This window comes from Egretta garzetta, unplaced genomic scaffold (genome assembly GCF_000687185.1).
Source record: "Egretta garzetta isolate BGI_Z169 unplaced genomic scaffold, ASM68718v1 scaffold109, whole genome shotgun sequence".
In the NCBI taxonomy this organism is placed as follows: domain Eukaryota; kingdom Metazoa; phylum Chordata; class Aves; order Pelecaniformes; family Ardeidae; genus Egretta; species Egretta garzetta.
Window position 1 is genome coordinate 2,215,835 of NW_009260793.1, and position 9,411 is coordinate 2,225,245.

Consider the following 9,411-nt stretch of genomic DNA (forward strand, 5'->3'; position numbering starts at 1 on the left):
TCTACAACAAACAGAACAAAACTAAACCTATAACATTCCATGTGACTGATGTACTGATGACTGATGAACCATAACTTAGTTCATAGGAAATTAAGCACAAATCCCATTTACTTTGCAAAAATAACATGCTCCCTGAGAATCCTCAGCATTCACACGTGCATCCCAGTAGTGTGTTACATACAGTGTGCTGCAAGCTACCATGAGTAATTGGAAAACTTTTCCAGTTCTTCTGATCTTTATGGTGCCTAATCTATGTGGATGAAACAGGGACTTGCTCTATTATCTTCTGCACGCCCCAAACACTGTGTTGGAGAGATCACAGAATCATAGAACCATAGAATGACTTGTATTGGAAGGGACCTTTAAAGATCATGTCGTTCCCACCCCCCTGCCATGAGCAGGGACACCTTCCACCAGACCAGGTTGCTCAAAGCCCCATCCAGCCTGGCCCCACAGATGGGGCAACCACAGCTTCTCTGGATAACCTGTTCCAGTGACTCACCACCCTCATAGTGAAGAATTTTCTTGCACTAATCTAAATCTACCCTCTTTCAGTTTAAAACCATTACCCCTTGTTCTATCACTACATGCCCTTATAAAAAGTCCCTCTCCAGCTTTCTTGTAGGCCCCCTTTAAGTACTGGAAGGCTCCTATTAAAAGACCTCTTGAGCCTTCTCTTCTCCAGGCTGAACAGCTCCAACTCTTTCAGCCTGTCTTCATAGGAGAGGTGCTCCAGCCCTCTCATCATCTTTGTGACCCTCCTCTGGACTCAATCCTACAGGTCCAGGTCCTTCTTATTTTGGGGGCCCCAGAGCTGTGTTCAGTAGTCCAGGTGGGGTCTTACAAGAGCAGAGTAGAGGAGCAGAATTACCTGCCTGGACCTGCTGGCCATGCTTCTTTTGACGCAGCCCTGGATATGGTTGGCTTTCTGGGCTGCAAGCACACATTGCTGGGTCATGTTGAGCTTCTCATCAACCAACACCCCCAAGTCCTTCTCTTCAGGGGTACTCTCAATCTGTTCTCCCAGTCCAGCCTGGATTTGTGCTTGGGATTGTCCTGACCAAGGTGTAGGACCTCGCACTTGGCCCTGTTGAACCTCATGAGGTTCTCAAGCCTGTCAAGGTCCCTCTGGATGGCATCCCTCCCCTCCAGTGTGTCAACTGCACCACACAGTGGTTTATGTTAATATCTTAGTGGTAAGCATCTACCAACACATTTAAAAATCACTTTAATGGAATCCAATTTAAAGTAAAATGCATATTTCCCCCCAGCTTTCAAAAGAACACTTTTGTTTTCTTCTGTCTTCATCTCTACTACTTATAAATGTGTTCAAAAGCGAGACTTGGCCTATTCATCTAGGGATAAACCAGAATGTTCTTTCTCCCTCTCTCAAACCCAGATATAGCTGCTATGGTCTTGCAGGGAAGAAGAGAGTAAGGCATTCACAATCTTTTCCTTCCTTTATACCCCAGACAGCATTCTCAGAGAGAACCTCTGCTTTACCACCTCCATCAAAAATCATTATCTTTTGGTGAAATGTTACATTCCTATAGCCATGCTCCCCCATCAAGTGTCCCAAAACACCCAGGCAGATTCAGTCTTTCTCCTGGAAAATTGCTGTATTTGCTACCTACAAAGGAAATCAACTGACTGTGCTTTTTTAATGGAATAAGTACTTTTCTGCTTCCTTAGATATGTGTGGTTTGTATCCTGTGCTTGACTGACCAGTTAGCAACTTTTTACTCAGTGAGAAATTTCATCCCCTCTCTTCCTCTGTGTTAACCACTGATATATTTTATTGTGATATACAATCAGCAAACACTACTGATTTTGTGTCTTTTTTCCTCTACATTAACAAATACACTGACAAATATGTCAATGTTATACAGCTATGTAGCTCATTATTGTTATTAAGAGAAAATATGGTAGTAATTAGTCATTCTTAGGTGACTGATCTTCAACATCTTTTTCTAAGCCACTGTCAACTTCTCATGACTCAGCCCAGCTTTTACCTGTACAATGATAAGCAGACATGGATCTTTCACCTTCATTAGTGCATGCTGAAGATCATTGCCACTTTATTTTTTGCAGGAATTATGCAGATTACTGACTTCCACAGAAACCTACTGTCAATTTTTACTTTTTTACACAAGGCCTTCAGTACTTTACTGCATGAAATCTCAAACTGAAGTGTCAAAATATGTTTTCATTCCTGTATTAATAAATGACTATAGCAATATAGGAGTGAGAGTAATTTTTTTTCATATTAAGAAGATGGTGATTAAAATCCTACATTTTGAGCATTACTTTTCTCTCTGCTTCCCATCAGCCTTTCAGAGGACTCAGGTTTGTATAATATATTCTTACCTAACTGGGCATGCCCAGCACAGATGTTAAATTAAGGTCATATTATCATAAAATATAACTATCCGGGTGGCTTTTTTTTCTTAATTAGGAGTCAGCTAGCTACCCAATTTCCATTACCAGCAGAAGACACAGCCCTTCAAATGGATTATGTCTTTCCTTGTATTGCTCATGCTATCCTAGAATGTGGTTATTTCAGTTTTATTGGAATTTGTCATTTTGCTAATTCAGTATATGACAGCGCAGGACAGCAGCTGAAAACTACGCAGGACTCTCTTTCCTTGCAGGTTGCTGGATTTCTTTTTACACCTCTGTGATTCTTTGCTTGTGAATGGGATAATGTAAAAAACGGTATCTTGTCTTTTATAAGATCTCCTTTCAGAGTGATTCTTCTGTACTCTGAATGAAAGTGAAAATGTCTTTAGCAAGCTGGCAAGAGAAGTTTTTACAAATTTCAGACAGTCACTGTTCCTTTGGAAGCAAGGAGTGTTACAACTGCTGAGCAAGAGGTAATATTTGGTTTCCCAGCCACCAGTTCAGGCTCTGTAATCTATAGCTTACACTGTTGGCCTATGCAATGGGCTTTCACAGTTTATTCTATTTCCTCATGCGCCTGAAGGTTCATATAAACACATCAAACTTTTTTTTTTTTTGTAATTCAAATAACCCTCATGCATTGTTATGAAAATATGTTTTTCTGTAGTGACACAGAGTCGCAAGTCTGCTATCTTTATTTAAAATCCTAGTTTGTAGTAACAGCAACATATGGGGTAAGTTTAAAAGGGTATACATATCAAGTCCCAGGCTCTAATCACTTAATTACAACCTGCAGTGTCTCATGCTCAGTCGCTGCTGACTGCACTGAACTGAATGACAGGTCTGTAATCAAGCTCCCGTCTTTGCTCCATGAATATCTAAAATGTTTTAAAGACTGGTCTCTACAGTTTGTGCAAAATCTTACACTCTGAAAGATCTTTTCACCAAGCTGCTATTGGAAAGATCAATAACTGTCAGTGTCAGCAATCTTTAATATCCTTTTATAAAAATATATATTTATACATTCTCATGGATCATGGCTGAAATCCCTTTCTCATTTTGAAAATGTTTCTTTTCAGCTTTTGTTCACATTTTCATTACCAAAACAGAGGCTTCTCTTCGATGTTATTACTGCAAAATACCAGACACAATATCTGTGCCAATATCCTACTTGGAAGAATCAGCAGACAACCCGAATGTTTGCTTCCATCAAAATATTTCAGGACTTGACCTTTCTAATAGAAACTTCTTCAGTTTCTCAAAATCCTTACCTCAAAGTTACATTTTAAGCCTCATGTATCTTCCAGAATAATAAAAACCCCATTTTTTCCCTGTATTTACCAATCCATGAATGTGATGTACCCACACACTGTTAAAGCAGTTATTCCAGAGGTGGACTTAAATATCTTGAGATATATTTGTACATTTTATTTTATTTACTATTTTCATTATTACTTTTTCCTCTACTTTTCCTACTTACTATTTCCCTACTTACTGTTTTCCCTATTTTCCCTGTTTGTGTTCCATATGGTCTAAATTTTTAGCTCTTCTCAGTGCTGTTCAGAATCTCTGGTCATCCTGCTCCATTTGTTTCTTCCCCTCAGATTAAATGTCCAATATGTTCTCTATTATATCAAGAGAGTGCATTTTCCCAGAAGATATCCTAGATGCCAAAGGCAACCCAAAAAGTAATCTGAGGATTTTTTTTTTTTTAAATAAAAGTATTGAAAAAGCTTGCTTCTTCTTTCTTAGTAGCAAAACCCCTTCCTTTTTCACATGTCTTTAATTATTTGGCTCTCTCTCTATGGAAAGAATTCCATCATAATTTTATTTTAGGGGTACAGGTGATTTGGTGGTTGATTTTGGGGTTTTTTTGGTTTTTGGTTTTGTTGGTTTTTTTTTTTTAGAACAGGTTAAAAATATATGCTTACTATATGTCATCTGCTCGTTATTAAAAAATATTAATTATGGAATTTCACTTTTCCCCTGGGAAAGGGGAACCCTCTGATTACATGAATTGTGGGTAGGGTTGGAGTCTATCTAGTTGTCAGGGTTTGACTCTGAACTCTGAAGTACTTCACATCTCCTGAAATGTAATAAACACAGTCTCTTGACAATTTGGTCTTTTACCAAGACGTTATTACTAGCTGTCACTCTTTCTCCAGTTTATTAACTTACACATGTAGTTCAGATACTTTAATAATATGGGTAAAATTGCCACTATATTCAATGAATTTTACCTTCTCACTTCTTATTTTGTCTGGGATTATTGGTAGTGTTCAGAATTCTGTTTGCTGGTTTCCTAGCCCACATTTCCAGCTTTTGAGAAAAATGCAAATCTCATGGCCAGGTGTATTTAACGTGATTAAGTGCCAAACAGCCTGTAGGAACAACCAAGGAACAAGTGAGAGGAATGTTCTTGAAATCCAAGCAGAGCACTCTGGCACATGTATGTAATAAGTCTAGATAGCATCTCAAAGTGTCTTGCTTATTCTTTTGTATCTCTTCCATACACGTGTGGATTCATTTAAATTGTCATTAATCCTTTACAACCCGTTGGGTCTTGAAGTTATATATCTGAGGACAGAACTAAACATGGCATTTTTCAAGTTTTGCAGTAGATCTGGTCACATCAGACTGACACAAGGACACTTAAAAGCAACTTCAGGTAAGAGTGCTTTTCTCCCTCAGAAAAGCTCAGACTATTAATGTTTCTAGCCACCTTTAGTGTGTTGAGATGCAGCAAAGACACAAATTCAAAGAATTGGTCTTAAGTAGTTTCCACTTTTCATTCTGTTTTAAATTTCTAGTTAAAGATACCAGCCCAAAGTCAGACAGAGATGGAGCAGAGCAAAGATTTCCGCGTTCCTTTTTTATCTTATTACTCTGCGTTAAGAACATACCTTGTGGTTTTGAGCAGTCAGTATCATAACACAGCATCTCTCTCCATCTCTGTTCTTTCAGTTTTGCAGGCAATACTGTACATACTGAAAAATGACCTAGTTTTGTATCAGTCCATAAAGTTACAGGTCATAAATCAGATGATTTATGACGAGCTAGACTGTGCCTGAAAATGTTTGTGAATGCACATTGATAGGAAGGTGGCATTAAAACAAAAAGAATGGATTTAACTACACACGGATGAAATGAGACGGTTCAAATTTAATTCAACGTGTATGATTTCTTTGATACACACTACTAAATTATATGGTCATGAGCTGGATTTTTCTTTCAGCCATTTTTTTCCCCATGTTTTCTGGTATTTTCTCCATCATCCATGTTAGATTCATCTGCAAAATTCCTCATACACAGGCTCAGGAAGCCACACAGCCTCTTATGCTAATATTCAAGAAAACTTTTCCTGACCTTTTACTTGATGAGAAGACCAAGTTCATGAGACCAAAAATCAGGTTGCCCTGACCCTTACAGGATGGATATACAGATGATATATATGCTTATGTGACTGGATGCACAGACATTGCGCAATATGACACGATGTAATTACTTCTATATGATGCCATCACACAACTGAACATGAACCTGCCACGTGACAGACATGCTGCTAGTCATATGAGACAAAAGAAGACACAGGAGAAAAGGCCATAATGAGCAGACCACCACAAGAATGAAATCAACACTGCTCATATCTAAGAGTCCACTGAGTATAAGAGGGCCAAAGACAACACCTGTTAGACATGTATTATTGCTTTGCTTTATAGCCTTAATAAATACATGAGACTTCTCATTATATATGATCATATAGAGAAAAGTGAGCAAGAAGGATAGGTGAGCATAAAGAATAAACACCTCAGAATCCATTGATTGAAAAAGATAAATGTTATGACTTACATTTTGTAGAGTACATGAGTGGTAAGGACAATAAAATATATATGTGAATGAGACTGCTAACATCACAAGTAGGTAGGAAGCGATCTATATGGGTTTTTTTCCAGAGATTTTTAGTTGAATTTTGAAGGTTAAACAATTGCTTAGAAAAACAATTGGGGCTGTAGGCTATAAATTCTAAACTGCACCCAGCATTACACAAAAAGATAACTCTTTGCCAGTGACTGTTGTACATAAACAGCTCAGTTTTCACTGTTTCCTCTAATGCTCACAAAAGGATTTAAAATCTGTTGTAATAATCTCTTTTAACAGAAATGTTAGACAAATGTACATATTCATGTACAGCACAGTTGTCCTGTTAAGACATTAAAGATAAATCTCAAGCAGTCCACTTCTGATATTATCAAGCTACAATAGGTAGCTAATTTCTAGTTAATTAAATATGCAGGTAGTAGCTAATACAGTGCATAAAATTCTTATCCTCTCTGAACTGCACACCTCCTTAAGACCTGAAATTTCCCTCCAAAACACACACAACAAAAAGGAAACATTGAAAAGGGAAGAGGCTGAACCTGGACCTATGCATTTTTTATATATTCATGATGCTTTATTCCTTTTACCATCAGAGACAGATCTTATTAAATTAAATCTAAAAATGTGCAGTATTTCATTTAGTCAGCATTACATTTCCAGTGTTCTTAGTTGTTACAGTGCTATGCATCTCCAAACTTCTACGCCTTGGACCCTGGTTGCGTGATGGAAACTGACCTCAGATTAGGAAGAATAAGAAAATTATTTAGATATCTATTTAAAATGTTTGTAAATCCGTGTTTATATTACAAGATTTCATAAAAACACCACTGAAATGAAAACAGCCATCTTCCAGGATTTTTTTGCTTACTCAGCTGTAATTGTCAGAATCATTTCCTATTTCATTTTTTATTTTTTTGAAAGGGGTACTAATGGCTTCTGATGTTTTCTCCCTTTGCTGTTAAATTAAATAGACAATAGAAAACAACCAAACTATGCAACTGAACATTTTCGTGGCTGAGAAGGGAATCACAGTTTACATGTTATTTGCTTCACCTCTTCCACAAGAAGCTTCAAAAATTTACATTCAGCTCTTGAAATATAGTAAGCTTCCATCACTCTCGTTGCATTTTGGAGGGGTAGGGAGTGGGGGCACAGTCAGAGCACTTCAAAGAAACCTGGATCTGCTGCTTTGTAACTGCTCTGCTTCACATATATGGGGTACTTTATTTTGTAATGCTTTCTAGTTCACCAAACCTATAATCTAAACCTCATTTTGAAGGCTGTGTACGTATTTAATGATATATACATATATACTATATGTATTGTTATATTATATAAATATGTTCAATAACAATGAAAATGAAATGCACCTAACATATGTAGCCTAATGGTTAGCTTCACTCAGGTGAGACCTGTAACTTCAAAAGAAGTAAAGAGAAAATGTCCTGGTGGAGTTGAATTGTTGACAGCAGTGGCTTTAATTGGGCTTCACTTTGGTTCATGTCATCACTACTGCTCTTTCTGGCTGTGTACAGCTCTCTCAGAAGAACTACAGAGAACTGTCTAGCCAGTCTTAAAACCTAAAGTCAACTGTCATTCATTCCTCCCAGAGCCATGGATCTGTGGATTGCATCTGACACGTATTTCTGTATTAAGGTTGTCATTATTGATAAGAAACGTGCTGATAACTTTTTATTTCATAAGAAAATGCTGCCCTGGAGGAACACCTACTCATCAGCGTATCATAAATGAACCTTCTGAGAAAAAGACTTCATTATCAGAGACAGAAAAAGACTCAACACACAAAACAATTCATCCAGCACTAACCAATGGAGCAATATGGAAATTAGTATTAAGAATTCAAATTTATCACCTTAGCATCAATAAAAATTGATTTAAACTCATGAGACTGCCTATTCACTTTCAAATCATACCTATTACAATAGTCACTCCCTGAAAAAGTTAAGTGCAGAGGAATTTTGATAGTTTTCCGATTTTTTTTATCTGCTCTATGGTGATTTTTTTTCCCCTTTACAGATGATTTTCTTTGCACATTGTTATGTCAAACAAATCTCAACCCCTTCTGTAATTATATGTTTATAACTATTGTTACCTTGATATTTTCATGATATTTTAAGTTTCAAGATTAATTTTATTGCGTACATTGGAGTAGTCCAACACTACTGTCTAGGGCTAATTAATTACAATGTTCATTTTAAAAGGTTTCAGGAAACTAGGATTTTTTTTTTTTTTTTTGTAACAGAATGTACTATTAAAATACTCTACCTCCCCTTGTTACTGACCTTTGTTGGCGAAACAGACCTTGCTTTTAACCACAGGTTTGCATGCCTTTTTTCTATTGCAAATAAAAACCTTTGGTCTTAAACTTCTGAAATCTAAATTAATTTTAAAAATCCCCAGACAACAAAACCCCCACCTTTTCTAGGGATTAGATTTGTGCTCTTGTGTTATGCAAGCATTTGACTGTATGAATGTTGGATCAGTCTAACTTCAAATCCTGCTGGAGTGTTTGGAGATGAAAACAGAGCCATAAGTCATTCAAAATTTAATTTTCCCTAGATTTACAGTGAAAGCTCAGCTTTGATCTATGACATCGATGTCTCATCAAACTGGCCATTCTTAATGTTATCATGCTTCAGACACATGCTTCCATCACTGAAATATAAGGTATACGGGATATTTGGATCACTGGTACAGGACTACAATAATGAATTAATAAACTGAAAGTGACAGAGAATGCTTTGAAGAATGCAGGTATGATGAACAGACATCAATCAGTGTGCTAAGCCTCTGATTCAGCAAAGTGCTTCTGTCCCAGCCCTAACTTCAACTGTGCGAGCAGTCCCGCTCATCTGAGGCAGCCTCAGACCTGGCGCAGTGGGGTTCACTGTGGGAGCAGGGTGCTGCTCCAAAAGTACAAACCTGCCACAGCTTTGGTCCCATTAGGGACAAGTCAGACCTGTGTAGTGGTGGTAGCAGCAGCAGCAGACCATGGCACAGCTGGCCTGGAGAGTGGGGGCTTGCACAAAGGTGATGACTGAGCTTCCTGGTGCTTTCAAACTGTCAATTTTCAAACTGCCACAATTGATATTGCAAATGCTTTCTTTTCAA